The sequence below is a fragment of the Passer domesticus genome, chromosome 11 (genome assembly GCF_036417665.1).
Source record: "Passer domesticus isolate bPasDom1 chromosome 11, bPasDom1.hap1, whole genome shotgun sequence".
Taxonomy (NCBI): domain Eukaryota; kingdom Metazoa; phylum Chordata; class Aves; order Passeriformes; family Passeridae; genus Passer; species Passer domesticus.
The window spans coordinates 13012564-13034480 of NC_087484.1; the positions used below are offsets into that span (position 1 = coordinate 13012564).

The 21917-nt window shown below is 40.6% G+C and overlaps 1 long non-coding RNA gene across 2 annotated transcripts; it reads left to right on the forward strand.

Moving 5' to 3' along the window:
• The first annotated feature begins 1937 nt into the window (after window positions 1-1937).
• Window positions 1938-19112, forward strand: LOC135278414 (uncharacterized). Of its 2 annotated transcripts, XR_010345924.1 has the most exons (4): window positions 1938-2003; window positions 2771-2845; window positions 15724-15848; window positions 17222-19112. It is a non-coding gene; the product is annotated as an uncharacterized LOC135278414 (long non-coding RNA). The 2 variants fall into 2 exon arrangements; XR_010345923.1 differs by lacking the exon at window positions 17222-19112 and having other exon boundaries at window positions 15724-17192.
• Window positions 19113-21917: the final 2805 nt, after the last annotated feature.

The following is a 21917-nucleotide window of genomic DNA, read 5'->3' on the forward strand; positions in this document are numbered from 1 at the left end:
ACTTGAAATCACCCTGAAACAGCAATCCCATCTGGCACAGGGGATCTGGCCGAGAGATTTCCTCCTCGTCCTCGAGGAGCTGCGCCCTGCGCAGTGGCACAACCGGGGCAGAGCAAACCAGGGAAGTGCGGAGCCCTTTAGGGGACACACGGGCAGGGTAATAGGGGAGCGGCACGGCCGGGGTTTCTCTGCTATTGGGGGTCACAAGGAGCGGGGGCCCTTCTCAGCAGGCTTTCAGGGAAACCACCAAAGCAGGGCGAAACTTGCTGTGTAGGACTTTTCGGTACAGAGCAGCTGCGTGCAGCTTCGTTTGAGCAGCAGAAATGAACGCGCAGCAATTTAGTCTGTGTTTCTCCCGTGTTTAATCCCACGATTAACCCCGCGTGCCTTCCCTCCCGCGTTCTCATGCAGGTAATTTCAGGGAAAAAGAAAAAGAGGAGATAACTGTTCCAGAGGCCTTTGGAAAGCTGAGCGCATCCCGGGCTGGCTCAGGCTCGGCTCTCCGCGCCGCGCTGCTCGCCCGGGGCTGTCCCCGCCACCCCGACATTGTGTCTGTCGCGACATGAATCGGGACCCGCCAGCGCCGCACCCTCCTGCGGGCCCAGCTGGGAGGCCGGGGGCAGCTCTGGTTCGGAGAAGTTTCTCCGATATCCTCGAAGGTGGAAAGGTTTTCTGGCTTCCCATGGCCAGAGCAAGGGCTTGGGCTCGGCCGGGCTCAGCAAGACCTTCTCAGAAGTGTAAATATTTCAGTCTTGCTTATGAAAAAAACCCAAATCAAAAGCCCAAAACAGCCCCGGCCGGGGTAAGTCCCCGCGGGGGAGTTTGCTGACCGCATCCAGCCCCTCCCCGCCACCACATCCCCTCACTCAGGGACACCGGGGAGCTCCGATGATAAAGGAAAAATGACTTCACTGCCAAGAGTCACATATACAGCCACAAAGTGCTGTAAATATTTTCATTACACTAAAAAAATAACTCGATTAAAGGATAGAGTTTATTGGCACAATGCGAGTGCATTTCAAAGAAATCAAATACCCAGAGTTACTCAATATTCAGACACTCGAGGCTACAAAGCGAGGTGCAAACAAAGCTTTTTGCGGCAGAAGAGCGGTAATGTGCGGCACCTGAAGTAAGTCACTGCTGGGGAGCTGTGTCAGACACTGCTAATTAACCTACTTTTCAACCGAGTTGATGTCAACTTTTTTGTAAGCGAGGAGAGACGCGCTCCTCCTCGGAAGATGGACGGGGCCCATCGCGGTCCTTCGGCGTGCCCCCCACCCACCGGTGCCCCCGGCCCCGCCAGGGACCCCCCGTTCTGTGGCACTGAGCAGCCCCAGTCAGACACAGCCACGCCGAGTTTGATCTGTGACTCTGCGGCGTTTGCAGCGCGCTGGGCAGCTCCGGCTGCAGCTGCTCCTTCCTTCCTTCCCCAGCAGTGACCCTCTGCCTCCTCGGCCTCACGGGGCAGTGGGTGGCCCTGGGCCACCGGGGACAGCCCCCCCCCACCTCGGACTTCCAGTAAAAAGTTATTTTCTGCGTGGGAAAGCTGCTCTTCGCTAGGGGGATGTAACACGCTGCTGTCTTACTTTAACAAACTCAGAGCAGGAGGACAAAATTAGATTGGCCTCTCCACACCCATGGGTGCATCTGAGGGATCCTGTAGCTCAGCAACATGAAAACCTCTGAAACAGTGCTTAACATATCCCCCATGACTCTCTGAACTTCTCATACAGCCACAAATAAAATGGCAGATCTAGTCTTTCTCTCCCTCACCTCTTTCCTAAAGCACCAGCAAAACAAACTACCCTACCTCAACTCTGAATTCACACAGGCCTTTAACTTGGTACAGATGTGTCAATTTATATCACCTGTAGATCTGGCCCATGGCTATATATATGAGAAACCACTGCTACCCTTCTTTTTATTTTTTTTCCCCTCTCCTTCCTCTTTTTCTTGTTTGAATGGTCCTGCTAAGGGAGAGAAGGAGACCTAGTAGGTTACTGGTAGGTAATTTATACCTGGGTTTTGGATGTAGAGGAAAACTAAGAAATTGTAGGTCTAGGCATGATTTGTGAAAAGATGTGGTAGAGGAAAAAAACAGTGGAGAGAGGGCAAGGCCTAGAAGAATTTAATATTGAAAAAGTTATTGGTGAGGAAAAGGCTGAGCAATGACTGAACACTTGCTCTTTCCACAGTAGGCAGCAGAAGAGAGCAGGCTTAAATTGTAGCACAGGGGCTTTGAGGTAGAGCTGAGTGCTGGAACTGACCTAAGGAGGTTTTGTTGTATCCACCCATGGTGGAGAAGCCAGACAAGGCTCTGCTCGGGATGACATGAGTGTGATGATCCTGCCTTTGAGGCAGATAACTAATTCTCTTCACTTTCTCTAGTTATATCTGATATGTTTTAGATAAGAGAATGACAGATTTGGTACTGAAAAAATAAAATAAACTTAGTCTTGTAGCATCACTGTGCTAAAGGGGAAGAGGTTTAGACTGCATGCAGATCCTCTGACATTGCTCCCAGCAAGTGGGACAAGTTTTGAACCTACTAAGGCAGGCTTTGGTAATAAAGGATTGGTATTTTAGCTATTTCATTATGTAATTACCATAATAAGAGACCAAGGGCAATCCAAGTGAAAATGTGAACTTTGCAATGTGGGAGGACTGGGTACTGCAGCTCCATCTGGGAGCTGGACTTGTGATGTCCCCATCTAAGCTGTGCATCACTGAGGTTGCAGGGACATTCCTAAGAAAACCTTTTACTGTGCAGGTGACCACTTTTCCAAAAGAAACAAGGATCTGAGTTTTAAAATCAGCACGAGTGCTAACAGCCCTGAAAGTCAATGTAAGTATTTAATTTGAATTTTCCAGGCCTCTAATTCTTCTACCTACTAGATCACTGGGAATAAGATTCAGCACGTGTCCAAATGCTGGAAAAGTGACTGCTTTTATACCTGTATGTCTCTGAAATCAAACAAACAACTTTTTCTTAACTGGGAGCTGAAGAAAAGATGTTATCCTGAAGTCTGGGTTCTCAATGTATTGAAGGAAGTGTGCAAAGAGTGGTGAAAAATATGGAGGGAGCAATTTCTAATGGAAAACAGAACACAATTTTATAGTGCTCTTCCCTGGAATTTAGTTGTCATCCAAGTGTTTCCCATGAACAATAACATTCCAGATATATCCACCTGGTAGCAATGGGCACAGCTTTAGAGTTTTAAATGTTTTTTTTTAGCATATATGAACCTGAAAACATACTTTCTACTGGGAGACAAGCTGTTTGGTGAAGAACTCCCACTCTTTCCTCTGCTTTGATATAAAATTTCTCCTTTCATTTACTAACATACTTATGGAATTAATTTGCAAACATATTGTATCTCTTAAGTTGGAGATATTATGCCATTTGTTCTTATGCAGACTCCTAAGTGAAGGCATTGTGGGGGTCCTGCTTAAACAGTGGATGTGAAGAAAGCTTCATGTATTTCATGGGTTGGTGGGTAGGGACTGTGTTACAGCATTTCACCTCCTGCTTGTTGAACAATTGTGCATTAACTTTTCACTTTTCATTTAAAAGAAATAGCAAAAAGTTGAGTGTAGCAGCCTTAGTCATGGAGATTTTGATATAAAAATAACTTCCAGACCTAAACTAATGCATTTTCTGAGGGAAGCTGAAATAAACTGTTGGTGTGAACAACCCCATCTATTTTAGCAGATTGCTAATTCAGAAGCAAAAACTAAATTGGGAAGAATGCTGTATTAAATAAATAACATATGCATGACTCATCAGGACGTTGTTCCTTTTCATATTTAGTTATATCTGGGCTTCAAAGTTTATTATTTACCTTAAGATGGAAAGAAACACCCTTTTTAAAACAAAATGCAGTAAAGTTTAGGGATTTCCGTCGCAATTGCTTCATCAAAGTATCCAGGACACCAGCTACACGACAGGAAGAACAAATTTTACATGTGATAATTTAATTTTGCAAAGTTTGCCATGCATCTGCTTTAGGACAATGAACACAAGCAGAAGAGCAGTGCAGCAATTACAATGCCAGACAGTCGTTTGTATTGAATAGGTCATTTAGAATGGAGTTCTGGCAAGTGTAAATGTCTGCTGTGCTGCTTACAGCTCCTCTTGGGCACAATAAGATTTGTGAAAGTGTTTTCTACTTGGTGTTTCTTGAACAAACATTTTCTTTGGAGGAGTCAGGGATCTGTGTCTTTTTCTTGTTTGTTCTCCCTGAGCACAAATGACAACATAATTATTGCACGTAAGGTAGTGGTGGTGTTGAGGGACTTTGAGCACATTTATGGTTTTATCTAAACTCTTTTACTTCCTCTGACTAAAATTTTTTCAGAAATCTAATAATTGTCTGTATAGCTCATATATAAGCCTTGCAATTAATGAAATTACTATCATTATGGATGATGGATAGTAATGTTTTTACTTTCATATACCAAAACCTTGTTCTCTTATTGATCTTATGGAATCTCTTAGCTTTCTGTGTAGGAAAGACTTGCAATTGGGATTTTGCCTGTACAGATACCCACAGTGGAGGGTTCTTTTTCTTTTTTAATTTGGTTGGTGGACAAATAGCCTTATATGACAATAAAGAGGACAATCTGGCATGCTGTCAGTTGTGAAAAAAAAAAAGGCAGATTAAAATGTGGCATAGACTGGTACTTCATGTAGCTGGGTGTAGGATTTCTTAATGTCTTTGCTACCACTGATGATAAGTTATTTAATGAGATTATCTGACCTGTTCACTGCTGAAATTAAAAAGAAAAACAAAACCAAAAACCCAGCAGAGTTCCTGGATTATCCACTTTTAGCCATTTTGAAAGAGTCACGAGATGTAGGAATTCAGCAAATGTTTTTTTATTTTTATAATCATTGTCTCAGGGCTGTGTACACCAAAAGTAACCCTTGCAAATTCCACAGTTCCTGCAGAACCTTGTGCTGGGGTGCATTTGTGTGGATGCTGAGGTTTTCTGAGCTGCCTTGGCTGCTGTGCCTGTGAAGCTGGGGTGGCAGGGGACACGCAGTTGGTGCCACATCTGGCTCCACTGGTGGTGGCTGCTGCCATCCCCTGCTGACACCTGCACGGCCATCCTTGCCCTGCAGGGACTGGCTCACCTGGCTTTCTGGAGCACATCCTGAGGCAGGTGGGAGTGCTGTTGGGAAAATGGCTGGCAGCTGTGCTGTAGAAACACGACTTTGCTGATTGCTTCCTTGAAATGCTTCCCCCCAGCAGCTGAGGCTCTGGGTACAATGGTTTAATTTCAAAGAAGTGAATTTGTTAGTAATGAAATGCCTGGGCATTTGACAGTTTTGTGGTGTTCTCCACAGCCCAGACTGGCAGGCCTGTTCTTTACTTTCTGGGGCAGTGACAAAGCAGAAGGACTTTTCTAGACAGCAAGGTCCTAAAAGGGTTTCATTGAGAATTCCCTTACTTCATGCACATTGGCTGTTCATTGAATTTTTACTTGACTTATTCTTGTCCTACATTCAACACTTTTAGGGAGAGGGGAACACACCTTTGTTCTCCAGGAAAAGGCTTTATTTATTTACTTTTAATTAAAAAAATATTTATTTTTAAATTTAAATTTCCTCCACCCCACTGTTGTTTTTCTTAAATCTTGAAGGTAATTTCCTGGTTACAATGTCACCCTTGTGTTACTTGCTGTGTCCTGAGAAAGGCTTGCTTTGCTGTGGTGAAAGAGTGGGGGTGTGATTTAGTTATTTTTGCTTTGGCTTGCACAGGCTTTTTTGAGTGTTATTGCCTGTATCATTCATCCCATTACATCAGATGGCAGATTTTTTTCCTGAACATCAGCTAGATATAGAGGCAAGGAGATAAATTTCCGGACCAAAGATTTCTGATATTCTAGGGGCCTCCAATTTCAGACCATTGTCACACTGGTGAACAACAAGGACCTTGGCAGACTTCAGTTTTATGTGTAGCAGAGGAAAAAAAAATAAGTGAGCCTCTAGATATGATATGTCTGGCCTAATTCTGGTATGGTTCAGTGAGCTGTGCAGTGTTCTGCTTGATTTACCTCAGTGTAAACAGTGTTTGATCTCCTCTCCCAGATTGGTCTGGTCCCCCCTCCCTAAGTAAGGAAGTCAGGAGAAGTTTTGATCCCTACAGTCAGAGCAGTGGCCTGGCCTCCCACAACTTGTTTTATTTGAGGGCCTCCTCAGCCAAATCCCCTGTGTTCCACTGGATGCTGCTGCTTCCAGGATGTGCTGTTTGTGTTCACCCTGCTGTGCTGGCACTTCTCTGCAAGCCTTTAGTGTGTCTGTGGTGCTACAAGTACCTCAAGATGTATGGATAGCCTTTGCTTGAATTCCTTCTTTATTTTTAATGGGTCACACAGATCTGATAAGCTAATGTTTGTTTTCTCCTAGATCATAGACCTCAACAGCCTTTTGGCTGTTTGCTTGTTTGTGTGTGTGCAAAGTGCAGAGTTTTGTAGAAATTCAGTACTGTAAGAAGAAAATACCTTTCAGATGTGCTTCCCCTGAAAAAAATAATTTCTCATTTTCCAACATTATGCATAGTTATGGTATTCTGATTTAATTACATACAGAATAAATATAACATAGACCCCAAACTGGTGAGATCAGCTTTCAATCACAGCAGGCCATAAGCTCTAGTAATTAACCATACCTCCACAAACCATCCCTGCTAATAAATCCAGGGGAAAAAAAGAACACAGCAGAGGAAAAAAGGAGAAATGAACAGTACAAGATTTTATAACAAAGGGCCAAACAGCACCCTGATGGATACACAACCCATCCCTAGGAAAACACAAGGGGTAAAGCATTTGTTTTCCACGTGGAGGTGCCTGAAGCTGGGGATGTGGAGCTCTTCCTTGGAGCTGCTGGGGGCTGAGCTGGGGGGCTGGGGTGCCTCAGCCCCCGCCCTTCCCCACTGGCCCTGAGCCCCTGGAGAGGGGAGGAACCAGGGTACCTCCAGCTGGGGGGTGGGCAAATGCTCTGTGGAGGAGCTGGCCGAGGTGAGGTCTGGGCTGCTGTGACCCAGTGTGGGAGATGGCAGCAGCACTGCCAAGAGACTGAGAGCAAATGTGGATTGTCCTCTCCCGTGTGGATGGGGAGGGCTCCACATGGATCGTTGCTGCTGCTTTTTAGTGGTGCTTGAAATTTTCCACTCAGCTTCTGATGTGGCACGTGCAGCCCTTGAAAGTTCCCAAACTTGAGTCTCAACAAAAGAGATATAAAGCAGGGAGTCATCCTTCAGCTAAAAACAAACAAAATTCAAGATATTCTAAATGAAACAATGGGAATTGTAGAAAGATCACCTGTTTCATTTCAGTCAGGCCCCCAGAGATATTAAACACACTTACTTCACAGACTTAATTGCCTCAGGATGAGGCAATCCTGTATATCTTTTTTAGAACCATTAATAACCTACTTCACCTGATTGCAGCAAGTATTTTATTAGAGGATTTGTCAAATGGTAAATGCAAGGACTTTATGCACAGATAAACAACAAAAATTGACCAAATTTAGCCTCCACTTACAGCTAAAGCTCATTTTTATTTTAATCTTCCATTTAATTTGAAACTTAATAGCTTTTCAAAAATTAAACCTACGTGATTTTCCTACAACACTTATTTTGATTAAATCAAATATGCTCATTTGTACAATACTCAGTGCCTTGTTATTGAGCATTGTTAAAAATGTGCAATTTTATAGTTGCTCCTTTTATTCATGTCATGACATGGAAGAAAGCAGAAATTCTAGAAAGATAATGAAACCTAGTCATCCACAATCCATATTTGTGTTTGTTTATGTGTGTTTCTTTGCAAGCACAAAGTGCTGCCCTTCAGAAGAAGCCAAGGCATGCACCCAATTGAAATGTCTCATTGCCTGGATAGTAAAAAAGGCTCTGCACATGTCAGGGTGTCTCAGTGACAAGGTAAAACCATGCAGTGATGGTGGACAGAACAAGCAATGTGCTTGTGAACAAGGGGAGGTTGCTGCTGTGTGACATCCAGCCCTCCTGGCCAGGCTGAGGGGGAAGCAAACTGCTGTGAATCCAGAGGACAGCAGCAAACAAAAGCAGGAAGTTTGCAAATGTCTCCTCCTATGAAAGGATGCAATATTTTGCTTTCTTTAGCATTAAAAGGAGGAGGATGAGTGGCCTAATTTTTGTTTTGGGATGAAGAGGTGATAACAAAGAAAAGGCCATCCATTGTTCCATTCTCTGTAGCTGTTCACAACTGGCTGATATTTACAGGAAGGCAAGATTAGGCTGGATATTAGGGAACAATTTCTAGCTGCTGGGCTAGTGAAACATGGAACAGATTGTCTGGGTGTGTGTAGAAATCTCCTTGCTGGAAATCTGAAAAACCAAGTCAGACCTCTGCTGTTTGGAGACAGGTCCATCCAGCTCTGGGGCTGGGCTGGTGCTCTGCTCCTCAGCTCTCTGCTCTTGTGGCTCTGCCCTAGGGCAAGGCCAGGCAAACGTGTCTGCAGCACAGCAGAGAGACCTTTCTGTGAAACAGCAGGAGTGTGCCTGATCCTCAGAGTGCAAGACACATTTCTGGCTGGGAGTTAAGACATGGGTGGAGAATGATGCCTGTCTGCCCTACAGAGCTAATCCATTTTCTGCTGAAGCTGCTTTTAACAGCACTTTGTTTTATGAATTTACACTGCCGTGTTTATCTTACTTTTCTTGAACAAACCAAAAATCTAGCATGGCTTTGACACCACCTTCCTCAATTCTAAATGTTTTAATCTAAAATACCACTGTGGTGTCTCAGAGTGCTTGTTGTTCAGTGTCTCACATCACAAGCCTTTGCATGGTCAGTGCACAGAGCTCTGCAACCAGAAATTCCCTCTTCTGTCTTCTGGTAGTGGACATAGTGGGAAAAGCAGAAATGGGAAAGAAAATGTGAAAGTGAAAGAAAGTTTCTAGAGAATATGGCATTGCTTCTTCTTAGTCTCATTACTTTGATTTCCATTGAAATACATGTTACTTAAATTAAAAAAAAAAGGTATAAAATATAGGAACATCCTTGTGGCTATTAAAATCCATGTTCTGATATACCTGCAGATTCATAGAGAACTTTTTTGTGTACATTTGAATGGCAGCTCAAGAAGAGGTTATCAAAAAGAAAGGAAATTTCCACTGCAGAAATATTATTTCCTTATGAAATACATTATGACTTTGCTGTTGCGTGCTGGTGACTTAAAAAACATTGTGGAAGATAAAGACTTATTATGAATTCTGTGTTGGTGAAGATTAAAGATCCCCCTTAATTCCTGTTGAATTATTCTCAAAGGAAAATCTCATGTCTCAGCAGCAGATTCTGGATATCTGCTTGCTCTTTGGCAGGGGAAAACAGAGACAGGGACCCTCCAACCTCAGGCTGTGTTCTGAGGAGAGTGCCCTGCCAGTTCATCAGACAAGCTCATCCCTCTGACTAGCTGGCCAAAGGAGGAAGATATTTTCATGTACAAAATGCCCTTTAGCCCTAAGCCTCTCCTGTAGTGCCTAAATTTCAATTAGGAACCTAACCTCAGGCACTATTAATGCATTTTTTTTTAAACCCACCTTTGTTTCATTAAATGGTATATGTGCACTTACACTGCAAAAAGAATATGATGAGGGGCAAATCAGCCTTTAATAATATTAGTTAATCATCAGCAATAAACTTAATAGCATTTGTATTCCAGTGATAAAAATCCAGCTGGATCCAGTGTAGGATAGCCCTTTTTGAGCTAACAGAAGCCAACCTGGCACGTGCTGCAGGTGGTCAGTTCTGCCCTGTCTTTCTTGCAAATAGGCTTGTTCCTTCATTCTCTTAAGTAGGTGCTCTTATCAAAGTGTTCTCAACATTCCCTTCCTAAGGAAGTGTCCCTTCTGCCACACTCACCAGCTGCTGCCTGACTTGGGCTCCCCTTGGGGCTCTTTTTTACTTCCTAGCAGTTGTTCCTGCTGCTTTTTAACTGGAGGCACATCTTTGTAAGAAGAATGGAGACTACAGGGAGGTTGGCTGTGTGTGCTTTGCTTGCCAGGCTTCCAACTCAACATCACTCGGTGGGTTGGATTTGAACCTGCTCTTTTTGGCTTTCAGTCCAAGTGCCTTCTAGGATGCTGCCTCCTAGAAACCCCAAATAGATCCTGTCTTTAGCTCTGTGTTGAAATCAGTCTGCTGCAGTCACTGGATGCTGAGGAGGGCTCGAGTCTGGTGCTTTGCAGAGGCCAGTTCTCCTCACAGGGACAGGAATGGCTGCTTTCAGTATCTCCACTGGACTTAAGAACGGGAGTGGTGCCAAGCTGCTTGTCATTAGATGAAAACACAGAGCATTGTTTACATGTTCAGACAGAAATTTTCTAAGTAATTTATTACTTTTTTTTTTAAAGGTAAGGGGAAAAAAGCGCAAGCTGGAATGTTTTTTAGCAGCTCTGCAGAGAGTTTTTAGACTCTTGAGTTGTGGGTTTTTACGTTCTGTTTAAGACTCATTTTAGGTGATTTATGTTCTGTTTGGTTCTGGGCCCAAGGTATCAGTAAGAAGCTTATAATTTTCCAGTGACCCACAGCTCTCTGGAGACTTAGATTTCTACCAGAACATTAACTTTGATAGAAAACTAGGGGTTTTCTGCACTTGAGACACTGGATCATAAAGTTATAGGACAGGAGAAGACTTCAAGAGGTGAGCCATTCAATCCTCCTTTCCCAACTATAGCTAAACCCAGCTTGGGAAAGAAGTCTGGAAAAGAAATAGCATCCATAGATTTCCTATTTAGAATCCAGGCTATAAAAGCTGTCGCTTAAAACGACACTTTAATGTATATTTCTGTGCCTAAGGAAGCGTGCTCTCAGGAGCCCCAACACAACACCAGTTGTAGATGAAATCTCTAAGAGCACCACTGTTCCTGCTGCTTCACCCATCTGAGTTTTGAAGAACACCCTTCTCATGTTGTTGTGCTTGCTGCTCAGCAGTGCTGATGGCAGAAATTCTCTGTGTTATTACTTTCTATAACTTCAGATAGTGTTCCTTTGGCTCTGCTTCATTCTGAGACCACTTTGCCAGAGCTTCAGATTTAAGTAATTTTAGTCATGTCCTGGTGAAGGCTACTCATCTTGTTTGGGACCTTCAACACCATTTACAACTCAGCTGGTACAGAATAATATTTGCTGTTACCTTGGATGATGAGCTGTTAGACAATGACTGGCTTCTCCTCTCAGGTGTGAAGTGCTGCATGGGCAGAGCTTGATAAACTCCATGTGTGGGAAGAAGGATAAATATGGATCTGTACCTGTTCTTTAGGCAGACAGGGATGGGATCCCTTTCTCTTCAAGGAGATGGAGAACAGATTTTAAAAGATGTACAGGCAGACCAAGAAAAGTCTTCATTTAAGACTTCCTTGTATGCATAACAGGGGCTTTTGTTTTCTTTTGCAAATGGTTGTGGTGTCACTGTGTGGGTGGCTTTCATGGTACAGAGCTGGAAAAGCATTCAAAAGGAACAGGAGAGAGCTAAAACAAAGTCTCAGAAGGGAGTTGCTGTTATTCAGGAAAGTAATCAAGACTACTCTTGCAGGAAAGCCAGTTTCTGCCTAATAACATTACTTCCTTTTCTTTAAAGAAGTATTGGTGGTGTTCCTCATCAATAGAAAAAATATTTTTATTTCTAAAAAGAAATGTTTTCCCATAAATTCTGGATAATGGAGTTCTGAAGAACTCCAGATATGCAGGACACCCAGATGTGCTCCTTTAGAAAGTCTGTGAACTGGACATTTTTCTCTATTTCTACTACGCTTTTTTTCTTTGAGTCTAAGACACTGAGAGCTTGATACAAACTGTTTTGTTTGGAGTTTTAATAGCACATTAATGGTCTGAGTTTCCCATCTTTGCTGAGCAACTCAGCAAACCTTTAATCAAAATCATTGCATTCTGAAATCTGTATTTTAGATAACACCGGCATACAAAAGCAAGCCATTGAAGTTCTTCTCCAATGTCTTAATTACTAACAAGAATGAAAGATCTTTTAAAATCATTTGGCTTGGCACTTACATATCTGAAAAAGATGGAAATGATGAGACCAGGGTAGGGCAAATGAGATGGTGTGGGAGAGAAAATCTCAGGCAAACCTATCAGTTATGCAGTTTGTCCCTTTGTGTCACCCAAACATTTTTCTTGGAGATAGCAGAGGTTGCCACTGAATCTTGTAGTGACTTCAACTTGCATCTCCTCTGAATCAGGGGTGGTCTATAACACAAATATAAAAGCATAGAACTCATCAGAGTTGCAGAAAAATCTTCACAATGAAAAAGGTCTTTGCAAAAATAAGCATTGCTGGTTTTGTTTCTTGGCAGGAGGCACTTGTTAGGTAATAGATTTCCCCCCTCCCCCCATACAAAATTAGTGCTGTACTAGCTGAGACTGTTTTTTCATTTCTTCTTGGAAAGATGTCAATTTATTTTTGCTTTTACAGCCATAACAACTCTTTGCCTTACTTACATTTATGCATGTAATATTTTGCCATTGTGGCATTAGACTGGTTCAGCATAACCTGGTGCAACAACTTCCAGCCATTGAGGCATTCAGACAGGTTATTCATTTTCTGACCAAGATTGGTTGCTACAAGCAGAAGAGGAATCTCCGTGTTCATCAGGCAACTGTGCAGGAAATGACATTGCAGTGTTCTATTGAAAGTAATGCTTAATGTTTGCAGGATAATCTAGTTTTTTAAAACATCTATGTCAGATCCTTTCAACTTTTTGGTTGGCTGGTTCATGGCCTTATTCAGCTTATTTAACCAGCACAATGTTATCAGCTTCATATTATCTGTATGTCTGGAAGGTTCTTTTAAAAACTAATTTTCATATAATGGCACTTTTCTAGAAGACAAATGCATATGAAATCACAAAGCAGCACACATCAAAATACCTTAGCATTTATTTACTGTCTTATAATGACATCCAAGAATGGAAGAGCTCAACTGATGTCACTTAATGAAAGCACCCAAAGTAAATTCTTTGCACAGTATGTAGTGGAGTTCTTAACATTTTGCCACAGGATATACTAGGATATCATAAGAGTTGAAGAGCTGATTGGACAACTTAATAGATGAAATCATTATTGAGAGCTAGAAACATTGGTTTCAGCTTCCAGGAAATGGTACAGGAATGGTCTCTGTGCAACAAATGGCTGGAATTGAGACTATTGCCATTTGTCTGCCTGAGTGTTTGGCCTCCCTCTATGGCACCCATATTCAGCCACTGTTGGAACAGGATACTCCAACAGACAAACCTTCATTTTATCTGCAACAGCTATTCTTGTCCCCACGTTAGTTAATCAGGCAATCAGCTGAAGAATAAAGTACATATTTGTTTATGTAGATACACTTGCTGTTTTATTAAAAAAAAAAGGCATCCTTACTTGGAACTAACCCAAACCCCTCTGAAGTCATTGACTCCACAAGCTGACTTCCATTAAAAGTTAGTTTGAAAATTGGAAATAGTAACAGCAGAAGTGCAAAACCAGAATGTTTTTTTCTATTACTGTATTAGCCAGTTATGCTTTAGAAAAATTGTTGGTTAAAGAGTAGAATGGACAGACCACAATTTTCAATTTCTTTTAAAACCTTATAGTTTTCAAGTATATTTTTGTACTGACATCTGGATATTTCAATATCTGAAGCAAATAGGAGCAAAACAGAAACCACCTGGATTTCCAAACTCCATATGTAGAAGATGTAAATGCTCACAGTTTTGTCTTTCTTCCTGTTTTCTTTGATTTTTTTTCTTTTGCTACTCTGCTTATTTGCTCTATGAAAACTTCCTAATTGCTCTATTTTATTTTTTGAGTTCCTTTAAATAAACACAATGCTGTTTTTCTTCAGATGTGTAGGGAAACCCTGACCTCTGCTGAAGTCTAAGGGAGACCAACCTATTGTTGATATGACTCTGCTCCAGGACTTCACAGTGATAATCTCTGAGTCTAGGAGTGGAATTTTTGTAGTTACAATATCAGGACCAACCTAATCAAATCTAAACTTCTGTATAGGTCATTGTATGTGTTTCACTCCGTTTTCAGTGTTGAATATTCTTCTTTTGTTCGTCCATGTAAGAGACAACATTGAAATATTGCTTTGGGTCTGGATGTGAAATTCAGCTGTCATACAATATTTGGCTCACTAGACTTCAGTAGTTAGATAAAGAATTAATTTAGACTGTTGAATTGAAATAAATTCAGTTAATTGAAGTCAGTCAATAGGAGCTCTTTGTACATATTTGAAAGAAGAATGTAGACCTTTTTAAGTCTAATCAACTACAGAACATTATTAAGTTCCCATAAGAAATGGTTTAAGTGCAACGTGATAATGAAAAATGAGAGTGAAAAAATTTTGTTCATTTTGAGTAGCTCTACAATCTAGAATCTGAAAAGAAACCACTTTACATAATGGAAGGAGATACTTACAAAGCAGTCAGACTGAAAAACACCTAGAATTATAGGGGGTGGCAAATTAGAAAAGAGCTTGTAAAGTGATACAGTGGCAAGAGCAATCTTAGGCTGGAGAGATATCTTTTTAGAAACCAAGGAGGTGCTAATGCCTTTATTATGTGAAATGGTGCCTGCAACACCACACTGAGATCTGTGAGCCTCTGACAGGAGAAAAACATCACCAGAGAAAACAAAACTCAGCAAACCTGAAACGGGCTTTGGAGGCTGGGGCAGAAGTAAGTACTGTACAGCCAAATGCTGATCCTTTCACTCTGCTTTAGAATTGCTAATTTAAGAGTCTCCTTAGTGACTTATAAGTCAGAAAAATGTTACAAAACAATATGAATAACCAGTGTTTGCCAGCTTTTTTTTTGCCTTCAGGTAGAAGATTTTGAACTTGATCTTTAGGTTGAATATCTGGTTCCATCACCAAATAGAGAAGTCCGGGGCCAAATATCTCTGTGTACATCAGTATGCCTTTTCTTGAATTTGTCTCATTCTCAGAGTGGTCTGCACCTCTTGCCTTGTTGTTCAAGATGTTGAAACGAGTCAGACATCTCTACAGTTTTCTTCAAACTGTAGAAGTGTCTGCACTAGACAGGGCCAGGGCTAAAGGTCAATCTAGAAAAATATCCTGCACTTTATTATTGCCATGAGCAGATGCCTAGGGAAGAATGCAAGAACAACTGTGCAGTGATACTTAGAATTGCATTCAGGCTTCTTGTGGGTTTTTCTTCTGTAGAGATGCCATGCTTCTGTTTACTAGTCCTGTTGAGTTCCTTTTCTGTTAATATCTCCAGATGTTTTTCAAATCCATATAGATTTTTTGGCAGTCCAGGTGTCTTCCAGTGAAGAGACTTCCTCACTCTAACTATGCACTGTATATCAAGAATGCCCTATTCTCCTTCTGAACTTGACATTTACAAGTTTCATCTGATGGCCACTCAGCTCTCCTGGAGAGTGATTGCTCCTTCCTCATACATCCTTTCTACATCATTCCTGATATTATGGAGCTTTACTATGTCTCTGTTAGTCATTTCAGTATTTTTTTTTCCAGTTCCAAGAGGCTTAGGGTGTTTAACCTGCCCATGCCTGGAGGCTGTAGCTGTGTTGTTCACACTTGTCATCCTCTCCAACTCCTTTCCCATTCTACTGTGGCTATTTGAGCAGCTAAATTGGTGTTACTGGATCTGCTCTCCTTTTGATAATTTACAAATTTGGCTTCTAATCTTGCAGTGAGAGCCAAAGGGGTTGAATCTTGGTCAGCTGAACTGAGCTCAGTTCGGATCCCCTGCAAACATCTGATGAGGAAACTGGAACTCCAGAGAGGCCAGAACCACATGTTCTCCTTCCTGGCGCGTGTGAGCAGTGTGGCTGAAGCATTTTCCTTGGTTTGCCCAAAAGTGCTTTGCTCTTCAGTGGTGATTATTTCTTTGTAAATGTTAGTTAGGAAGACAAAACCCCTTTCTGTTCTTCTGAGTAACGGGACAAAGACACTACTCTAAAATGTGAATAATACTGTTTAGTTAAATAACCCCACAAGGTTCACTTTTGTTAAAAAAAAATCTTAAAAAAAATTCCAGTCCTTTCCAAGGGAAAGATTAGATCTAATGTCCTGAAGTTTTGGAAAGCCATAAGATGAAACAATCAGCTGAAAATAGCCACCCAAAAGAGTGACTAACAGGAAAGGCAGAAATTTAAACAATGCTGGAAGAGCACCCTGTGCTCATTCAGTAGAATGGCTTCAAGCAAGGGAAGTTCAGCATGTTCATGAGCTCGTGCAGGACTGGAGCTACATGGAGGATGTGTTTTCTCTCTCCCCAGAGCTATATAAATGCTACATCTTGGATGAAATTCATCCCCGATGTACAAGTTAAAAATAGAGTTTAGAAACAATTCTTTTTAGAGCTAAACATTTGCAAGGGATAAGGACTATTGAATATTAAAAATCTGTGAAGTAACATAAAACAGAGCTGGACAGACATTCTCAGAGAGCTCTGTAAAAACTTACAGAAACCTGAGGTAACAATCAGGCTAGGAATGTTTTTTTTAAAAATAACTTTCCCCAGCTTTTTCGGGGTCTGTTAAATTTTATGTACTGAAAAAATATTCTCTGAATGGGATCTCAGGCCATCGGAAGCAGACTTTCTCTCCCATTTTTAGTGTGAAAAGGATCTTCTAAAATATCATATTTGCACACAAAGTTTATTTTACATGAGTTTGTTTATTTCTTCTGTCTCCAGGCTGCAGAGGGTGAATTCAGCTCCATGCTAATCAGGCAGGATGGTTAATGCCTGATTGGTGTGTTAAGTGTTTAGGTTTATGATGGCATATAAGTAAAGCGCTAAATACAAATGAAATAAACCCATCATTACTACAGATTGCATTAGGTTTATAGCGTTGTGTTCTCAAGATGTGCAACCCGTTTGTGTGTAGCAATTGAAGGTTATACACTTTAGATTATAAGAAGTTCAAGCATGTGGTACAGGAAGAAACATCAAAGGTTAGACTGTTATTATTAGGACACTTCAAAGAAAAGAATTTCTGAAGCCTTTAAGTTTTACGGCAGGTGCATGAAGAGGTGCCAGGTCATCTCAGGGTGGTCAAAAGAAGACTACATTGAAACTAGATTGCATAGGACCCCTTTTATCTGTCAGAGACAGTTGGGACCCTGACTTGGAAAGAGTTTTAACAGTGATTTTGAATACTGGACATCAAGCCTCTCTAATTTCAGCTGCTCTCAGCATGGAGGCTCGCAGTCATGGTCTCTCCCAATGGGCACATCTGGGTAACAGAAGAGTGTCCTCCTGGCTTGTGGCAGGCTCAGAGCTCCGGGGCGGCCGGCGCTGGGTCAGGCAGGCTCAGCTCCCACAGAACACTCGGGGGTTTGAAGCAGATATTTGCTGCAATAATTATGGCAGTGCAGGGGGATGACCTCTGGCTCCTGCTCAATGTCTGTAATCCATTTGGAGACAAAAATGTCATTCTGGTGTTACTTATTTGGGAGAAGTACAAAAGGAGATTAATTATATTTGTAGTTTAAACAAACTAGCACAATAAATCCAACACCTTCTGATTAGAACGTGATCATATGCCCCTAATGGGATATTACAGGAAGCTATATGGAGAATAATATTTTAACAATCAAATTAAGTGACAGTGATGGTTAATTTTAGCTTATTAGAGCAATATCTGTTCAGAGCTTGGAACAAAAACATTTATTTCTTTAGCTAGTACAGACGTCTTTTTTCTGGAGACTTGCATCTCAGCCCCACTTGCTCTGTGCTATAATTTGTCAATTTAATACCACTTAACAAGTATATTCTTCTTTGGAACATCATCAGGCAAAATAATGACTTTGTCTTAATAAAATGAAAAAACAAAATGAATTATATATAACCAACAAAAACATATTCCCTGCAACCAACTGCAAGAGGGTTTCTTTCCGCTAATGAATTAATACATTAAACAATAATACTTAAAAACCATTTTACATTGCTTTGATCATTCACTTACATGTCATTAAGTAGACTAAGCATTTTAGTGTGAAAAGGCTGTGTTTACAAATTAGTCCAGAGGACATGTTTCACACTGAAGATCAGCACATATATCGTGTTTTATTTCAGCTGCACATGACACAACCTTAATATTAGAGCCAGATGATTAAAAGAACATTACCTGAGCCTTGAGAGTCACTGAATGAGCTATGCTAAATTGGTTGTTTTCTATTTTGTGATTAATTGTGCTTCTAAACCATATTTTAGTGTGCTTTGTTTTTCTGTCCCCAGTCATCCCATATTATTAAAGAGAAATTCTGCATATCTCTCCTGGAGTCCAATTAAGGATTTGCATCATGACTAGATTTTTCACTTTAATTACTGTATATAAAGTAGGTTTTGACTTATTTCCATATTTATCAAACTATGCAGAAGAAGCAAAATTCATCAAATAAACAGATATCTGTGGCTATAATTGCAGCCTGCACTGAGCATGTAGGAAGAAAATATGAGGGTCCAAATTTCATTATGTAGAACATAATAAACATCTGAATAATTAAACTGTGTGTAAATCAAATGCTTGGCAGTAGTAAGAATAGAGAAGAGACACCTTACTTTGATCAGAAAAAATACCATGTTTCTAAATATATTTAAGAAAAATATATTTCAAACATAATTCAATCAGCACTGAGTAGAAACATACAAACCAAAGCCTTTAATTTGTGGCTTGTTATCAGGTGAGGGAGGATGTTATGTGCATTTAGAAACATTTTTTCATTAATGGTAAAGGAAGCTTAGCTCTCCTTTTTGCATGAGTCTTGAAAGCATGCTGCAAATAAACTAGAGGATGCAGACTCTTGCATTGAAATGGCAAGTTCAATTACGACTTGCAGCTTGTTCTGATAAACTGCCCTAAATCAAATGGCATAATTGTTAAAGTACAAGCTTTGTCAGATTTAACTGTGAGGACTTCATTGTTCACTTGATTATCTTCTCTTAGGTCTCAGTTAAAAGGGGAATACAGGAACATTTCTTTATGAAATGGTTTCCAATTATGAGCTTTAATTAATGTTTTTCCACTTGCTATGAAATAGTGCTATTATCTATTTCTGTTAAATATATCTTGAACCCTGGTATTTTGATTTCTATAAAAATTTCAAGGAAATTAAATTTCATATAGAACTGTGAAAAATTGTTCCAAGCTAAAAATACCTCAAAATAAAGACTTGTGGACCAGATCTGACTTCAGTGTAAAATGTTACTGATGTTAAAACAACAATAAGAATATTCATGCTGATTTGCATTTAAAATAAATAAAACCATCCACAACCTCTTGTCAAGCAAACTTATGTCTACTTACTCCAGAACAAAGCTGGAATTTTTATTGAATTAAAAAAATTGTAATTTTAATTGCTACTTTGATTAGAATTGTTAGGTACTAAGAATCTTTTTAAATTGCTGGAAAACTTCTTGAAAAAGCATTTTGTTATTTAGTTTTTTAAAAAATATTTTTAGTGATGTTTATGGGAAGTGAAGAGCTACTCTACTGTAATAGCATCTTTTTGTAGATACTGAAGTCGTTTCTTGGAAACAAGAACTTGTTTTGTTAATTTATTTGGTCTGCCCTATTGAGTATACAAATGATGAGTGAGGAAGAGAAAGATGGATAAGGGAGAGATACAAAACTTAATAAAAAAAGAGTTTTTAATGGACACACCAAGAAAAAGGATTTAAGCCTGTGAAAGCAAGAGAAAGGAAAGATAATCAAAATAACTGGAAATTCTTGTCAAATTTTAATCTGTGTCCATCTGCCAATCCAATTTAGGCATGGTGTAAGATACACAGGAGATGTGCTGATCGAACAAAGCCAATCTGTTCTTGAGGAGAAAGAGTGGAAATGTGCCTCAGTGCATTTCCTAGGCTGAGACCTATCTAACAACCTCCCACACAACCACCACTCAGCAGAAAAGTCAAAAGGACCTTGGGTGATGCTGAAAGTCTGGATAAAATCAAACGTAGGGCTCGTTCTTAAATGAAGGAGGAATAATCATACAGTGAGCATCCATTAGCACTAACACCACTTTCAAGCAAGGTACTGCAAACCTCTGACAGATGTAGTGCTGTGATGAGCAGCTTAGGTGTGGTTAAGCTCAGCTTACTGTATTAGGGACCATTATCTGCTATTACATCTGCAGCATGTCACTCATGTGTGGCACTTAGCAAACAGCTGACATGTCAGGGCACGTGAGGATGGGAAGGAACGCAGGGAAGTCAGAATGACAGGGGAAAAAAACCAAAGCATGCTCTTGAAATGAGGGTAGTGTAACTGTCTGTCAGAGTGGAAACTTTCTGCGAGGAAGGAAAATGGGATGGTAGGACTGTTAAGGTTAAAACTTTGTTCCTCATGTTTTCCCACAGCATTACTGGTGTGTGCTCTTCTAACCCTCTCTGTTTAGTCCTCTCTGGCAGGGGAGAAAATCATTGATAGGAAATACCAGTACAGGGTCATATTCTAACTAGTAGAGTCTCAGCTAGGAAATGTGTTCTTTTAAATGAAAAAAACCAAGAGAAAGGACAGAGGTGAGACTTCCCTGCTTGGCTTGTCTCTCCTGTTCAGGATTGAGGAATATCAGTAGGAACCAAGGGAGAAGTTTGCAACACTGCTAGATGTGTTTAACTGAGAGGAAAAGCAAAGAGATAAAGAGGAAGGAATGCAAAGATGCTAGGGCTGCAATAACCAATAATCATAAACATAGCAAGTTAATGTTTCAGGAAGCTGACATACCAATCATCATATTGCTATAAAATTATTAACCCAACAGAAATCTTTCATGATAAACAACATAATAAAGTTGTATCTTAACATTAATTGGGATCAAGGGCTGTGTCAAGAAATGATCTTCCCAAAGCTTAAGTAGTTCTCTCTGAACTACACTGTAAGTATTAAAGTGCTGGTTTTCACCAACAACCAAAGTCACTGAAAAAAGAATTATGTGTCAGAGGCAAGGCAGGCCAGCTGTTCTCTATTGGTCACAGTCACCACTGGTTAAAATATCTTGTGCTCACAATTTCTGGACTGAGATTGGCAAGCTGAAAAAAATGTGGAAAGTGTGATATTTATGCCTGGGAATAAGAGAGGAGTAAAGGAGCACAGAGAGCAGAAAGAGCTCAAGTGATACATCTGCACTTAGCAAAGGAGGCATACGGGAGAAAGGACAACATCCTCTCTCCTGAAGAGAAACACATTATAAAGAAATGCATTTAGGTTTACTGGCTCTCTTTCATCTGTTTTGAGCCTCTTCTCCCACCACTATCCTCCCCAAGGACTCACTTTTGCATGGAAAGTATTGCATTGAGGGCTGTGATACAGAGGAAGTGGAGATCCACAGCTCATATTTCTGGGACCTGGTTACAATTTGGTTGCAATGCAGAAAGTGGCCAACTGTGCAGTGGAGTTTATTAGACTGTCCAGGTGTTTCCTGTACTTCCAGGGAAGGATCAAAGTTTGTAGTTACAAGAGTGCATAGACTATCAGAGTGTATGAAATATATCACAAATGTATTCATTGAAACTCTGTCAGAGCTACTGTTGGAACTGTACTATTAGCCTTAGAGACTTCAACATCCATACGAACATCAAACCAGATGAGGCAACATCTGTTTTCCTGGTAAGCCCGAGCAACCTAGATTTTACCCAGCCACTTGACAGGCATTCACAGGGCAGGAAAAAGTATTTGATTTTAATTTGCATATGGTCTAGTTGTCAGAAATACAAAGGGGCCTTTTTTTTCTGTTTGAGAATTTTGAACTAAATTTCAACATGAGAATTATTTTACCTTGCTTAATCTAAGCAGTTTCTTCAAGATCAGATAGAAGTTATTATTTATAGGGTTTTTTTACCTTATGTGAAGCATACGCTGTTTCTTCTGGGCTT